The sequence below is a fragment of the Procambarus clarkii genome, chromosome 26 (assembly GCF_040958095.1).
Source record: "Procambarus clarkii isolate CNS0578487 chromosome 26, FALCON_Pclarkii_2.0, whole genome shotgun sequence".
NCBI lineage: Eukaryota > Metazoa > Arthropoda > Malacostraca > Decapoda > Cambaridae > Procambarus > Procambarus clarkii.
In genome coordinates, this window is record NC_091175.1 from 30,235,622 (window position 1) to 30,250,607 (window position 14,986).

At 43.0% G+C, this 14,986-nt stretch overlaps 1 long non-coding RNA gene across 2 annotated transcripts; it reads right to left on the bottom strand.

The window, feature by feature from the left end:
* Positions 1-6,923: 6,923 nt before the first annotated feature.
* LOC123757039 (uncharacterized) lies at positions 6,924-14,773 on the bottom strand. 2 transcript variants are annotated; one of them, XR_011229662.1, is made up of 4 exons: positions 14,704-14,773; positions 8,705-9,606; positions 8,223-8,293; positions 6,924-7,508 (listed from the first exon to the last, which is right to left on the bottom strand). It is a non-coding gene; the product is annotated as an uncharacterized lncRNA (long non-coding RNA). The 2 variants fall into 2 exon arrangements; XR_006772716.2 differs by lacking the exon at positions 6,924-7,508 and having other exon boundaries at positions 7,709-8,293.
* Positions 14,774-14,986: the final 213 nt, after the last annotated feature.

The following is a 14,986-nucleotide window of genomic DNA, read 5'->3' on the forward strand; positions in this document are numbered from 1 at the left end:
TGAGTGAGGTGGAAGGGGTGATGTGGCATTAACACAAGACAGAACAAGATGTGGCATTAATAGGGTATTAATTTCATCAACACAAGACAGAACAAGAGGTGCTATTAATAGGGTATTAATTTCATCAACACAAGACAGAACACGAAACAATGGATATTGAATAGAAGTGTTTGTAGAAAACCTATTGGTCCATATTTCTTGATGCTTCTATATTGGAGCGGAGTCTTGAGGTGGGTAGAATATAGTTGTGCAATAATTGGCTGTTGATTGCTGGTGTTGACTTCTTGATGTGTAGTGCCTCGCAAACGTCAAGCCGCCTGCTATCGCTGTATCTGTCGATGATTTCTGTGTTGTTTACTAGGATTTTTCTGGCGATGGTTTGGTTGTGGGAAGAGATTATATGTTCCTTAATGGAGCCCTGTTGCTTATGCATCGTTAAACGCCTAGAAAGAGATGTTGTTGTCTTGCCTATATACTGGGTTTTTTGGAGCTTACAGTCCCCAAGAGGGCATTTGAAGGCATAGACGACGTTAGTCTCTTTTAAAGCGTTCTGTTTTGTGTCTGGAGAGTTTCTCATGAGTAGGCTGGCGGTTTTTCTGGTTTTATAGTAAATCGTCAGTTGTATCCTCTGATTTTTGTCTGTAGGGATAACGTTTCTATTAACAATATCTTTCAGGACCCTTTCCTCCGTTTTATGAGCTGTGGAAAAGAAGTTCCTGTAAAATAGTCTAATAGGGGGCATAGGTGTTGTGTTAGTTGTCTCTTCAGAGGTCGCATGGCTTTTCACTTTCCTTCTTATGATGTCTTCGACGAAACCATTGGAGAAGCCGTTATTGACTAGGACCTGCCTTACCCTACAGAGTTCTTCGTCGACTTGCTTCCATTCTGAGCTGTGGCTGAGAGCACGGTCGACATATGCGTTAACAACACTCCTCTTGTACCTGTCTGGGCAGTCGCTGTTGGCATTTAGGCACATTCCTATGTTTGTTTCCTTAGTGTAGACTGCAGTGTGGAAACCTCCGCCCTTTTCCATGACTGTTACATCTAGAAAGGGCAGCTTCCCATCCTTTTCCATCTCGTAAGTGAAACGCAGCACGGAACTCTGCTCAAATGCCTCCTTCAGCTCCTGCAGATGTCTGACATCAGGTACCTGTGTAAAAATGTCGTCAACATACCTGCAGTATATGGCCGGTTTCAAGTTCATGTCGACTAAGACTTTTTGCTTCTACATGGGTACCATCGAGCAAAAAGTCTTAGTATGGTGCAAAGCATCAAGACGGCGAAGAGTAGAAGGAGAAGCAGACGAGTAAGCAGGGCAACCATAATCGAGCTTAGACAGGACGAGAGAGGAATGTAAAGCAAGGAGAGTGCGCCTATCTGCCCCAAGAAGTATGGGACAAGACCCGAAGGAGGGTAAGGGCCTTAGAGCACGCAACATGGAGGTAAGATATATGGGGAGACCAAGACAAACGAGTGTCAAGGAATAACCCCAAAAGCTTCGCGGAATCTTTGTACTCAAGGGGATGACCATAAAGTGACAAAGAGGGACGAAGAACGACCTGTTTCCTTATAAAAGTCATGGCACAAGTCTTAGAAGCAGAGAACTTGAAGCCATGATCTGTGGCCCAAGACGACACGGCATCAATTGCAAGTTGAAGCCGGCGCTGAAGGAGAGGCGAATCATCACCCTGACAGCAAAGGGTAAGATCATCGACATAGAGAGCGGAGAAGGCACCTGAAGGAAGAGAGGAAAGAAGACCATTGAGGGCAACCAGAAAAAGAGTAGTGCTCAGAACACTACCGTGGGGCACACCTCCGTATTGCTGAAAAAAGGCAGAGAGAGCGGTACCAAGGCGCATCCGAAAGAAACGACGAGAGAGGAAGCTGCGGAGAAAGAGAGGGAGATGACCACGAAGGCCAAAAGAATGAAGTTGAGATAGAATATGATACCGCCAAGTGGTGTCGTAAGTCTTTTCCAGGTCAAAAAGGACGGCAACAACGGAGGTCTTCGCAGCAAAAGCAGTACGAATATAGACCTCCAAGTTCACCAGGACATCTGTCGTGCTGCGGCACTTGCGGAAACCAAATTGAGAAGGGGAGAGGAGGTGATGGTTTTCCAGGAACCACATCAGACGAACGTTGACCATACGTTCAAAGAGTTTGCAGACACAACTTGTGAGAGCAATAGGGCGAAAGTCATTAGGGGAAGTACCCAGAGACCCCGGTTTGCGAACAGGGAGGACAACGGCATCGAGCCAGTCCTCAGGGACTGACGACGACTCCCAGATCCGATTATACAGACTCAGTAAATACTGAGACGTGCTCGGAGGGAGATGGCGAAGCATCTCATAATGAATACCATCGGAGCCCGCCGCCGTAGAACCGCAGAGGGCCAGGGCAGAACGAAGTTCAGAGAGAGAGAAGGGATCATTTTAGGGAAGCTGAAGATGAGTGCAGAAATCTGAAGGACGAGACTCAAGGACAGGTTTACGAAGAAGGAAAGATTGGGGAAGATGAAGACCAGAGCTAACAGAAGAAAAGTGGGAACCCAGTTCAGAAGCGACCTGCAACGGTCGTATCAAGACAAGAGTATCATGGAGGTGAAGGACCGGTGAAACATCGGAACGAACTTACCCGCTATCTTGCGGATACGCTTCCAGATCTGGGCCAGAGGGGTTTCGGATGTAATTGTTGAGACATAAGATGCACAACATAACATTCGCTTTCCGAAAGAAAAGAAAAGAATCGGTCGTCTGCCTACGGCGGTGCCTCTTCCAGGCTGTACGCTTACAACGGACAGCCCGAGCACAGTCCGCATTCCACCAGGGGAACGCACTTCCGTGGACCCCGAGAGGAAGAGCGAGGAATAGAGCGGAGGGCAGCGTTGAAGACAGTGTCATGAAAAAGGAGGAGAGCGCGAGAGAGAGGCAGAAGGGAGAGGTCAGAGAGAGGAGCACTGAGGGTAAATAGGGTCCAGTCTGCCTTAGCAAACTGCCACCTAGGGAAAGAGAGGGAAGGGCGAAACGAGAAAAAGGAAACAAGGATGGGGAAATGATCACTTCCATGGAGGTCATCAAGAACCTGCCACGTGAAATCTAAGTAAAGAGAAGAAGAGCAGAGAGAAAGATCAAGACAAGAAAGGGTGCGAGTCCGAGAGTCCAAATGAGTGGGCTCACCAGAATTCAGAAGAGACAGGGAAGAAGAGAGGAGAAACGGCTCAAGGAAGCGACCCCGGGTATTCGTCAGAACGTCACCCCAATGAGAATGACGACAATTGAAGTCACCCAGCAGGAGCACAGGCTCCGGCACGGAGTCTAGGAGGTGTTTCCAGTCAGGAAGAGAGAGCGGGACACTCGGGGGGAGATAAATGGAACAAACTGTGTATCATTTCCCCACAAAGACACTAGCAGCAGAACAATGGAGAGGTGAAGGAAAAAGTAAATGAACAAAGGGAACATCAGCACGAATCGAAAGAGCAGAAGAATTAGAAGCCCCAGCAACAGCTGGGGGGGGGGGGGAATGAATAACCACGAAAACGACCAGGACGAGCACCAAGCATCGGCTCCTGGAGACAGACACACAAAGTAGCGAAAACCACGAAATCAGAAATTGGAGTTCTAGGAAATTAGCGTAATAACCTCGAACGTTCCATTGAAGAATGGACAACGACGAGAAGAGAAAGGACAAAAACAGAGAACAAGGAAGAAACAAAGGCGAAAGAGCAACAGAGCACGTTAAAGAATATCAGGGTCGGGATCAGGGTCAGCAAAGTCAGGGTTAGGGGGCATGGGTAAACTGAGCAAAGACGGAGGGAAGGAAACGGGAGAACAGATCAGAGGTGGGCGGGTGGGGTCCGGAGGAGGAGGAGGAAGAGGAGGAGACAACGGAGAGGAGCAGGCAAGGACAGCAGCAGGAAGAGGAGGGGTAGAAAGAGGGGAGCGTACCTCAGCAAGGGCAGCAACTGAGAGGGAAGCGGGGGCTAAAGAAACCTCCATTGCAGGAACAGGGGGCGCAACCACCGAAATGGAAGGGGAAGGAGCGAGAGAGGCAGAAGTAGGGGCCAAGGAAGAAAGCGAAACCTTCTTACCCGCCGGGGAGGAGGAAGGAGAGGAGTCAGGTTTACGCTTCTGACGTAAAGAGACAGGTGTTCCAGCAACTACGTACTGGGCAACGGATTCTAGCGTCTCAACAGGAGAAGCTGAACGAGAGCACACATGACGGCCGTTTGGAGAGCGATGGACATCAGCCCGCACCGACAGGCGGCAGGGAGAGTCAAGAGACGGAGGGGAAGGATGGGAAGGAGGAACGGAGGGAGACGAGGAAGAAGACACAGGAGACACGACAGACCGGGTAGAAGGAAGGGAACCCCAGACAGAGGACCAGGAGGAGGATCCTTCGGGAGAGAACCCAAAGGAACAGAGGAGGGGGCAGTGGGCGCATCAGGGGCCAAGGCCCGGAAACGGTTGTGAGTCTGAGGAAGGCGGGAAGGACGAGGAGAGGAAGAGCGCAACACGCGAGCATAAGAGATATTAGCATAAGGCGGGAGCCGGCGAACCTGGCGTCTCGCCTCAGGAAAAGATAAACGCTCCCGGTGCTTCAAGTTGAGGACGGCTGCCTCAAGCTTGTAATGGATACACGCACGGGAGAAGGCAGGATGGGCCTCACCGCAGTTGAGGCAGCGAGCCTGGGGAGAAGAGCACTCCGACTTAGAGTGACCTTCGCCACCACACAAAGGACAGAGAGAGACAGTCCCGGAGCAGCGGAGGGCACCATACCCAAACCTCCAGCACTTGTTGCAGAGCCGAGGAGAAGGAATGTACTCCTGGACAGAGCACCTGGCACCAGCAAGAATGACAGAGGGTGGAAGGGTCCTACCATCAAAGGTAATCTTCACAACCCGGAGGGGTTGACGGCGACTACCACGAGGGGGACGAGTAAACGTGTCCACCTGGAGAATAGAATGGCCCTGGGCAGCAAAGATATGTCGAATATCGTCGTGGCAGTCGCGCAGGTCCCGAACACCGGTCGCAACATGGGGCGGGAGCAAAATAGTGCCAACACTGGCATTCAACTGAGCGTTTTTCGAGACCCGAACAGGGGTCTCGCCAAGGCAGGATAAGGCAGCCAAGCGGGAAGCAGCATCCTGAGAAGGAGCAGCAACGACACGTGTACCGAGACGAGAGGGGTTGAAAGTAATGGAGGCATCCACGGAATCAACAAGATATCGATGGAGGGAGAAATCGTCAGGAGGCGCAGAATCAAGAGGGAGGAGATCAAAATATTTGGCCCACGAAGCGGGACCAAACAAGGCTTGATAGGTAGCAGAACTGGAAGGAATCGAGCGAGGGCGGCCGTGACGAGGACAGCGGTGAGAACCCCCAGAGAGAGGGGTTAAAAGACAACTAGAGAAGGAGCCGCGCCAGGGAACGAGGTAGTCACCACTGGGGGCTTGGGGCTCGACCCAACCGCAGAGGAGGGAGGGGAGCCAGGGTAAGGAGTCAGAGAGGCCAAAGGAGGAGCAAGGTCGGGGCCCAATGCAGCGGAGGCTACAGAGCCCGGTCTTCCAATACGGACCGACTCGGGGGGCTTGGTCGCCCACCCCACAAACCTGTGAAGGTAAACCAGAAGCAGCCGAAACAGGGGTTATCATTACGAAAGAAGAATTCATTCACGAATATGCCCCCACACCCATCATGGAGCCACAATTAGAGGCAGGACACCCAACAAGAAGCTATCGCCGATCTTGCTGGGGCCTCCTAGGGGTTCGTCGTGAGTATACGCCCCACAAACGCCACCTTAAGAAACCGACAGTCCGTCGAGATCGGGTTCAGTGACGAAAGGGGTTTTGACAATAAAAGGTTCCCCTCGCTCTCGACGTCGGGTACTGCAGTTCTACGGGTGCAAGAGTATGCTTCCTCCAGCACCCGGGCGTCAAAACAGAATAAGTCCAAGGGAAGAACCAGAACGAGCAAAAGGTCGGCAGGAAACTGCAAGCAGATAGGAGAAGAGGGGGAGAAAAACGAAACAGAAGGAAAAGGAAAAGATGCCCAGCAGAATTGGAGAGGACAGCAGCAGGAGCACAAGTCTAGAAAAGGACAGAGGACTGTCCTAAGGAGCATCACACTCCGACAGCCGCCCACATGGCGACAAGGAGCTGAGCGGGGAGGGGGACTTAAAACTTAAGATGTAATCATATATAGGCTTCCATGATCAGAGAAATTGTACTTACGTCATCCCTAAACTTTTAAAATTAATCTCTCTAAGTCTTATAATATTTTAAATGGGTTTATTGTCAACTCATTCGGGAATCCTCAGGTCGCGGTATAAGTTCTCTCGGCCGTTCAACCCGTTAGGTTCGTTTGGATGGCCAAATTATCTTGGCCATCCAAACCATTATGGCCCCACACGCACGCTGCCAATCATGTGAGAACTAAGATTTTAGTACAAGAATTAAAGAAGACAAGATGTGAGAGATTCTCACTCAAGAGGGCTTAAGAATAGTTTACTCTATCCATGCGGTGACGTCCCAGGAATTGCAATAATAATAAACTTTAATTCATATTTTAACCTGAATAATATTTAAAATACTTATATTTGATTATTAGTTTGTAGTTAGGATTAAAAGCTAAAAATCATGGCGGTATATTATTAGAAGTTTTAAATAGTTAAAATAGGAAATTTCCCAATTATAACAATTAAGTGTAAAATGATCCAGTTATAAATGAATATGTATTAGTAAAGAGTGACTTTCCTTTTAATATCTTTGATATTTTTGTTTAAACATTTTTTGCACCCAATTGGAAAATAAGATTTCTGGTATATATACAATTTATTAATGATAAAAGATACAATTTGTATAACATTCATGTTTATAAAAATACTGAAGGGAGACAAATTTAGTTTTAGTAATGGTCATCGAACTACCCATTACTCGTTAATTTAAGAACAAATTATAATTTACATAATTTGTTATTATGAGAAGCTTTGTCTTGGTTTTCTAGATTTTGTTTGTCCGTTTGTTTTAATCTTCATTTTTCCTAGGAGGAATCTACAAACTGTTTTTTCAGTTGTCTAGATTTATTTATTCATTGTAGCCTCAATATAGGAATACAGGGTAATAGTTTTACCAAAGGATGTTGGGTATTATTCAGGCTGTTGACATGTTATTAGATTCCACAGCATTCTTAGAGAAATACTCCTTAAAGTTCACCCTTGGGACACCGATATTGGTTCGGCGGGGTATGTCTGCAGTTTCAAGTTTTTTATGATTGCTTTATGTTGTGAGAGAACCTTGGGCGTCTTGAAATAGCAAAGTTCCTTATCTACCCAGCGTCACTTAAATAAGGACGTGGGGGTTAAATCTTTCTTAAAGTGTAGACTTCTTGTTCAGGAGGGCAACTAGCTCCTTTCTCAGATCAAACCGCTCCGGCGACTTTTGAACCTTTACATACGACATTGTTATCCAAGCTTCCCATGCCTTTTAAGACGTCGAGCTTCAGTGTACTTATCTGAGGATAAGAAAACACGTTAATATGGATACAGTGCACAAATAGTAATTATATATATAAATCATTGAAAGAATGACAAAGCTTAAATTACATTCTCTAGAAAATTGAAGAATAAATAAATTTATGAATAAATCTATAGGGGAAAAAAAAGGCCCTCAGTAGGGTTCGAACCTACGACTGGGATGATCTCGGACGCATCTTATTCGACTGCGCCACGACAGGGTAAAAAAAATGCCATTTTTAGTGCACCTGCCCTCACAAGGCTCCCACAGCTTCAACAGGAACAAGGTTCGAACCCTCATCACAGGCCTTATGGATTTGTTCATTTGATGCATCACGCTATTGCGATTTCTGTGTAATCAGATACTGGTTCGGTAACATGGTAGAAATTGTGCGGAAGCAATTACCGCATAACATAAGTGGGGTACATCTATTGTTTCAAGCGTAGGTTACACATATGTTTGAGACTGGGTGGATATAAACAAGAGCCGTCTCGTATGGGCCAATAGGCTTTCTGCAATTGCACATTCTTATATTCTTAACTTTTTAATGGGGTTAATACATGCAATGAAGCTAAATTTTTGACCGAGCCATTAAGTGGTACGAAATGGACGAGGATTAATCGAACATTTAAGAAACCATTACATCTTTCCTTTGTTATAGCGGTTTAGTTTGCATTTATCGAGCAATTTAATAAGAGGTTGTTGTACTTACCATGAACTTTTCAATTAGTTGACGAACTATGTATACAACATCTGTCTGGTCAAGCTCATTTACCCCTCCATCTGTGAAATTACGAAATAGGAATGTTATTTAATATTCAACCTGCTATATATATATGCAAATTCAGATTTTCTTTAAAACAAATATACATTGTTTTACCGATACATTTATACAGTCACTAATGTTGGTACCTTTCAAACTTAAAGTATACTAGAGGTATTAGTCATGGTTCAACTGACAGTACGTGTCTAGGGACCCGAGTTAAAACCCATTTCAGTCCTTTATTTTAGTGCATATACATCACTATTTAAAAGCAAGAACAAAAATACTAGAACCTAACGTGGCTTCTTTCACTACAAGCTTAAGAGAACCAGCTTAGTTGAGGATAATCTGTTGATCTTTGATAAATTTTCCACTGACCAATTCTAACTCTTCTTCACTACTCTTTTATTAACACTGTCCCAACTCCTTACCCGTCTAGTATGAAGTAGCCGAGGGTGATGTGCCTGTAGTCTGGAACGGCTGCAACATGTTCCATCTTCTTGGCTTTTCCTCACGGAGAGGATCTCAGTTCTTTCATGTCGTGTGCAGGCGACGAGTCAACGTGGCTAGAGTATGTCGACCAGACCACACTAGAAGGTGAAGGGACGACGACGTTTCGGTCCGTCCTGGACCATTCACTTGGCATTGGCTAATTCCAAGCCACCCTTGGAAAATACCACTACTGTATTCGTATATTGTGGCTAAGGAGAATGAACCCGACACAAACACTATTTAGACGAGAAAGAAGAAGTTTAAGACGACGATAAAGTTTGTCGATTCCTCAGACGACTGAAACAACTGAAACAAACAGCCAGCGTCGTCTTAGATGGCTTAGGGAATTTTGACACAAGTGTCATCTTCGTAAAGATTCAAGAGTCACAATCTTTTCGATCTGCGGCGGGTGATTATTGCCCTACTGGACAAGCAAGGTCTACGCCTACAGAATTACAGTTTTGAGAACCACGTCACATTATTCAAGCGACGGCGGGTGAATGAGAATGAACTTGCTTATTACAAGAGACCCACCGTTCATACCCAACATCGGGAAATCATAAGAGATCTGATCAAATCTGCAAATATTCCCCGCCGAACGAAAACCTCCATTCCAAGGGTGGGGTTCAAGGAGTATACCCTGAAGTATGCTTCTCAATCTACAAATATGCCCATGTCAAGTGGGAACTTTGCTAATTCCCAGCCACCCTTTGAAAATACCTCTACCGTGTATTCATATACTGTGGCTCAGATGAATGAACCTGACAAACACCATTTAGACGGGAGAGAAGAAATTTAAGACGACGACAAAGTTTGTCAATTTCTCAGACGACGACTGAAACTGAAACAGACAAGGAGGACAGTCAAGACGACGCCAGAGCTAGTCATAATTACAAATTATATGTAAATTATAAAATGTTTTTTTAATTCAGTATTTTTATAAACATATGATTTATGATTTAAATAATATGATTTACAAACATGATTTGTATCTGATTATTGTATATAATAAAAATATAAACAAATATATGCATGTAAAATAATGTATATGTATATAAAAAAATTATTAAATTTTATTGTATAAAAAAATGCAGGGGGTAATGATGTTGGACAAGTTAGGAGTGAGGAACTAACAGATTCAGGATAGCCATTGAATTAGTTAGGAGCTAGGTAGGAATCCCGATCAATTGTGGCATTCTTCCAAGAAAGGGAGTGGGAAATGAATGGATGTCGAGGGCAATTTGTCAATTGCCGGCTGGAAAGATTTCAAATCAAATGCAATATCTTTCATAGACAAATGGGAACACTTTTATGGAAGAAATGAAATGTATGCTCGTGATGGGGTGCATCTATGGAGGGCTGGGGTTGTTGCGAGCTCGTTGGAACCAGTGGTTAGAGGTGTTTGGGTTTAAACTGTTAGTAGATAGTGGTACGGGAATTTGGAGGAAGAAGGTAATAAAAGTGTGGGAGAAAGACATTGGCGAAATGATCAGGGAAAGAAAAGGGCCTCAAAATAACAATTCACTTACAGTATATTACACTAACACTAGACGTCCAAGAAAAAATTAACGAATTAAATGCTCTTGTCTGCACAAAAAAAAAAAAAAATTGCACTTACCGAAACGTGGATCAATGTAGAAAATGGATAACTATTAGCCGAATATCAAATAAATGGATTTAAACCATTTCACACAGATCGATATATTAGACGAGGAGGGGGAGTAGCCATTCATGTTAGGGACAATTAGAAATGTAGTCTCAAAGAGGGAATCAAAACCGAGCCACAAACTATTTGGATAGAATTAAACGAAAAAGCAAATATAATAACATATATAGGCCACCAAATTTAGACAATGGAAGCAAAGCATCTATGGGATGAAATATCAAAAGCATCTTTATCTAACAGTATGTCATGGGCGACTAATTTTAGTGGAATGAACTGGTTTAACAAAACAGGGAATGGTGAAGCAGAAGATTTTAGAATTGACGATTGCTTTCTTACACAACACATTGAGGAACCAACGCGGGAAAATAATATTTTAGATTGTGTTAACCAACAGCGAAACAAATTAACGACATCGAAATAGGTGGTGAGCTAGGGAACAGTGATCAAAGAAATCAGATTTAGCATAGAACGGAAGAGATCTGTAGGAGAACATTTTGTTACAGTGCCTGATTTTCGAAAAGTTGATTTTAATAGCCTAAGAAATTTTTTTGGGTCAAATAGATTGGAAAGTCTTGGGTATGGGCCGGTCTTTGAGCGAGACATGAACGTAGCGATAGGTGACGTAAAAGGGGATTTCGATGTAGATTTAATATATAACTAAAAATATTCTAAAAGCACAGTAACGTAGTATACCATACAAATTTAATAAATCGAATACTAAAGACCCAAAGTGTATAATAAAGAATTTAATGAACCTTATAGGTAAAAAGACCTTGCACAAAAGGATTAAGAATGGGGAAGTCAGTTTAGAACAAATTCATATAACTAGTTAAAAATGTTATAAAAAGTTATTAGGAAAGCAAAAAAAAAACTGAAGTTCGCATAGCAGAGCAAGCAAAGTCAAATCCTAAAGGTTTTTTTCAGTTATATCGAACTAAGACTAGGGAAAGGATAGGTCCATTAAAACCGAGACATGTCAAATAACGGATAATGACAAGACGAGTAGTATTTAACAAATATTTTATATCTATTTACTAAAGAAGAACTTAACATGCCTTCAGCCAAACAAGTCTCTGGGTGGGGATGAGGACAGGTCGACTAGTTTAGCAGTTACCAGGGAGGATGTAATTAAACAATTAGTAAAACTAAAACCAAACAAATCCCCAGGGCCGGATGAAGTGTTTGCCAGGGTGCTTAAATAATGCAAAGAGGCGCTTTCCGAGCCACTGTCTACCATATTTAATAAATCAATAAAGTTAGGCAGAGTGCCAGATTCATGGAAGGTAGCTAATATGGTACCAACTTTTAAGAAAGGAGATATATCACTTGCGTCAAACTATCGGCCAATTAGCCTAACTTCTATTGTGGGACAGTTACTCGAATCAATAATTGCAAATACAATTCGTCTCCATCTTTAAAAACAAATTAATAAACGAGTCGCAACATGGTTTTACAAATGGCTGTTCATGTTTAACAAATTTGCTAACTTTTTATTCCAGCATAGTTGAGGCAGTTGATAGTGGTAAGGATTGTGATTTGTACCTTTACTTTAGCAAAGCATTTAATACAGTGCCACATAAAAGACTAGTTAAAAAAATAGAAGCTCAGGGTATTGGGGGCGCTGTATTAAGTTTGATTAGGGCATGGCTATTTCAAAGGAAACAGTATAAATGGGGTTAAGTCAGTGGGATAAAGTTAGTGGAGTACCTCAGGGCTCTGTCCTGGGACCTCTGTTTATAATATATATATAAATGATTTAGATTCAGGTTTGAGTAGCAACATCTGTAAATTTGCAGACTATACAAAAATCAGTAGGGAAATCAACACGAAAGACTTATCACTTCAAGTTGATCTAAATAGGGTTTTAAAATGGTCAAAAGACTGGTAGATGCAGTTTAATGCTAATAAATGGACAGGTTTGAGACTAGGTAATGATAGAGTTACAAGATAAGAGCTAGATGGTGTTGAGACCGCGAAGTCAGATTGCGAAAGGGATCCGAGAGTTATGATTAGTAAGAATTTAAAACCAAACTATCAATGCATGAATGTTCGTAATAAAACTAATAGGACACTGGGATTTATTAATCTAAGCGTTAGTAACAAGACACCTGGTGTAGTTCTTTAGCTATATCTCTCTGGTTAGGCCCCATTTAGATTATGCAGTCCAGTTTTGGTCGCCGTACAATAGAATGGATATAAATTCCAAGGAACGTGTCCAGCGTAGGATGAGAGTTAATTCCCGAAATTAGAAGTCTTTCATATGAAGAAAGATTAATAAAGCTTAAATTGCATTTACTGGAAAGACGAAGAGTTACTGGTGACATGATAGAAGCTTACAAGAGGATGAATGGACATAAAGGGGATATTAATAGGGTATTTAAAGTATCAACTCAAGACAGAACACTAAACAATGGGTATAAATTGGACAAGTTCAGATTTAGGAAAGACTTGGGTAAATACTGGTTCGGTAACAGGGTTGTTGATATGTGGAACCAATTACCGCGTAACGTGGTGGGGTCCCTCGATTGTTTCAAGCGCGGGTTGAACATTTATAGGAGTGGGATTGGGCGGTTAGAGTTAGATAGGAGCTGCCTCGTATGGGCCACTAGGCCTTCTGCAGTTACCTTTGTTCTTATTCTCAAGTCTACTGTCGTCCTGGACCAGTCTCATGTCGATAACTTTTTCACTAGCTTTCCAATTAGACATTTTGGATGCGATCCAAATTGAAAAATAACCATCTTCAATATATAGGCAAGCGGCGAAGGAAATCTTGGAAGAAAAAGCAAGGCAACAGGTACGGAAGGCAAGGTGTAATAAAGGGGGAAATTATAGGAATAAGAAAGTTAAAGAAAACTAGATAAAAAGGGTAGGCTTATGTTAAGTCGTGTTAGAAAATTTAGAACATTTTAGTATATACTGTTAAAGGGAAAAGTCAACAGCAACAAAGCCAGGCCTTAAGGCGATTCAGAAGAGAGCATTGTTTGCGTCTGCAGACAACACTTTAGTTAAAGTCATTTCATCAGCAGACTGAAGTAGGTCCCTACGAAAAGGGTTAGGCGAACTTTGGAGGACGAAAGGTATTAGTAACAGTTTAAGTCCAGATATGAAGGAAAGGCAAAGCCCAGTGCAACTAATGTTGGTGGCAGGATGAAAAAGATCTTTTTGCTTGATAATAGGCAAAGTAGATAAAAATGAGAAGGCTAAGCAAGGCCAGAGAATGATTACAAAGAAAATCAGAATAAAGGAATCTAGCCTTAAACTTAGAGCGCGGAAGACGACATGGGAGGACATTTCTAAAGAACGCAAGAATAAAAGACAACGGCAGAATGCTCATTGGCCCGTACGAAGTATCTTATTCGCAAGATTCCAATTCATGTCCAACCCATATTGGACACAAAGAAGGGAGCCATAACTTCCATGTTACGCGGTAATTTGTTCCATAAATCAACCCTGTTACCTAATCAGTATTTACCCGTTTCTTTCCCAAAACTAAAACTTTAACTTACACCCATTGTTTCGCGTTCCGTCTGTTTTTTTTACTCAATATTCCCCTTTATGACCATTTTTCCACTTAAACTTCTCATGTCAACACCCCCCCCCTTAACTTCAACTTTCAAGAGGCTGCAATTTAAGCTTTATATTAAATTATTTCTATCCGAAAGATCTTTTAAATTTGGAGAATTAACTTTGCCATCCTACACTAGACACGTTGTAGCGAGTTTATATGCATTCTATAGTACGGGGACTAAAACCGAAGTGCACAATATAAATGGGGCCTAACCAGAGCAAGATACAGCTTAAGAACACCAGGTGTCTTCCGACTAACACCCGATTAATAAATACCAGCGTCTTATTTGCCTTATTACGAACATTGTTAGGATCCAACTGTCATGGATACTTTTATCCATATTACCCAAATACGTGGGTGTCTTATGTGAAGATACATATTATCTAATCATTGCCACTACGTTAAATGTACAGTTACATATACTTTAAGACTAACAATGAGAGTCGCGCTACTCCATCAATTTTTCTCTTCCGAGCCATTTACTTCTCTAGACTACGAAACAATAAACTTATCTACTATGAAACAGTAACGCAGTTTTTGAGGCTCCCTCAGCCAACTACACCTATATATTCCGTCTACGACGGAATTATAATGTATATTCCATCTAAGACGGAATATATAAATATACTTAATATATATACTGGAACCTCAAACGTCTTTAACCAAACCATCTTCCACTGGTATTTCGAAAGATAGAGGATCACCTCGTCGTAATTTTTACAGAAGGCCGGCCACACACACACACACCTACGTCGTATCGAATGGTGGGGAGTGAGTAGAGTACTGGCTTCAGCCCACATTCCGGCAGGTACTCATTGCCTCGCCCGGTGATTCTGATTGGCCATCAGAATTCCCACCACCGGACGATCGTTAGCGATCGCTGGTCGTTAACAACCCTGCATGGTTGTTAACGTCGTTCTCCCTGCACCATTGAGCAAGAAAAATATTACTCTTAATACCACCAATTATATTCCGATGCGACGCAAT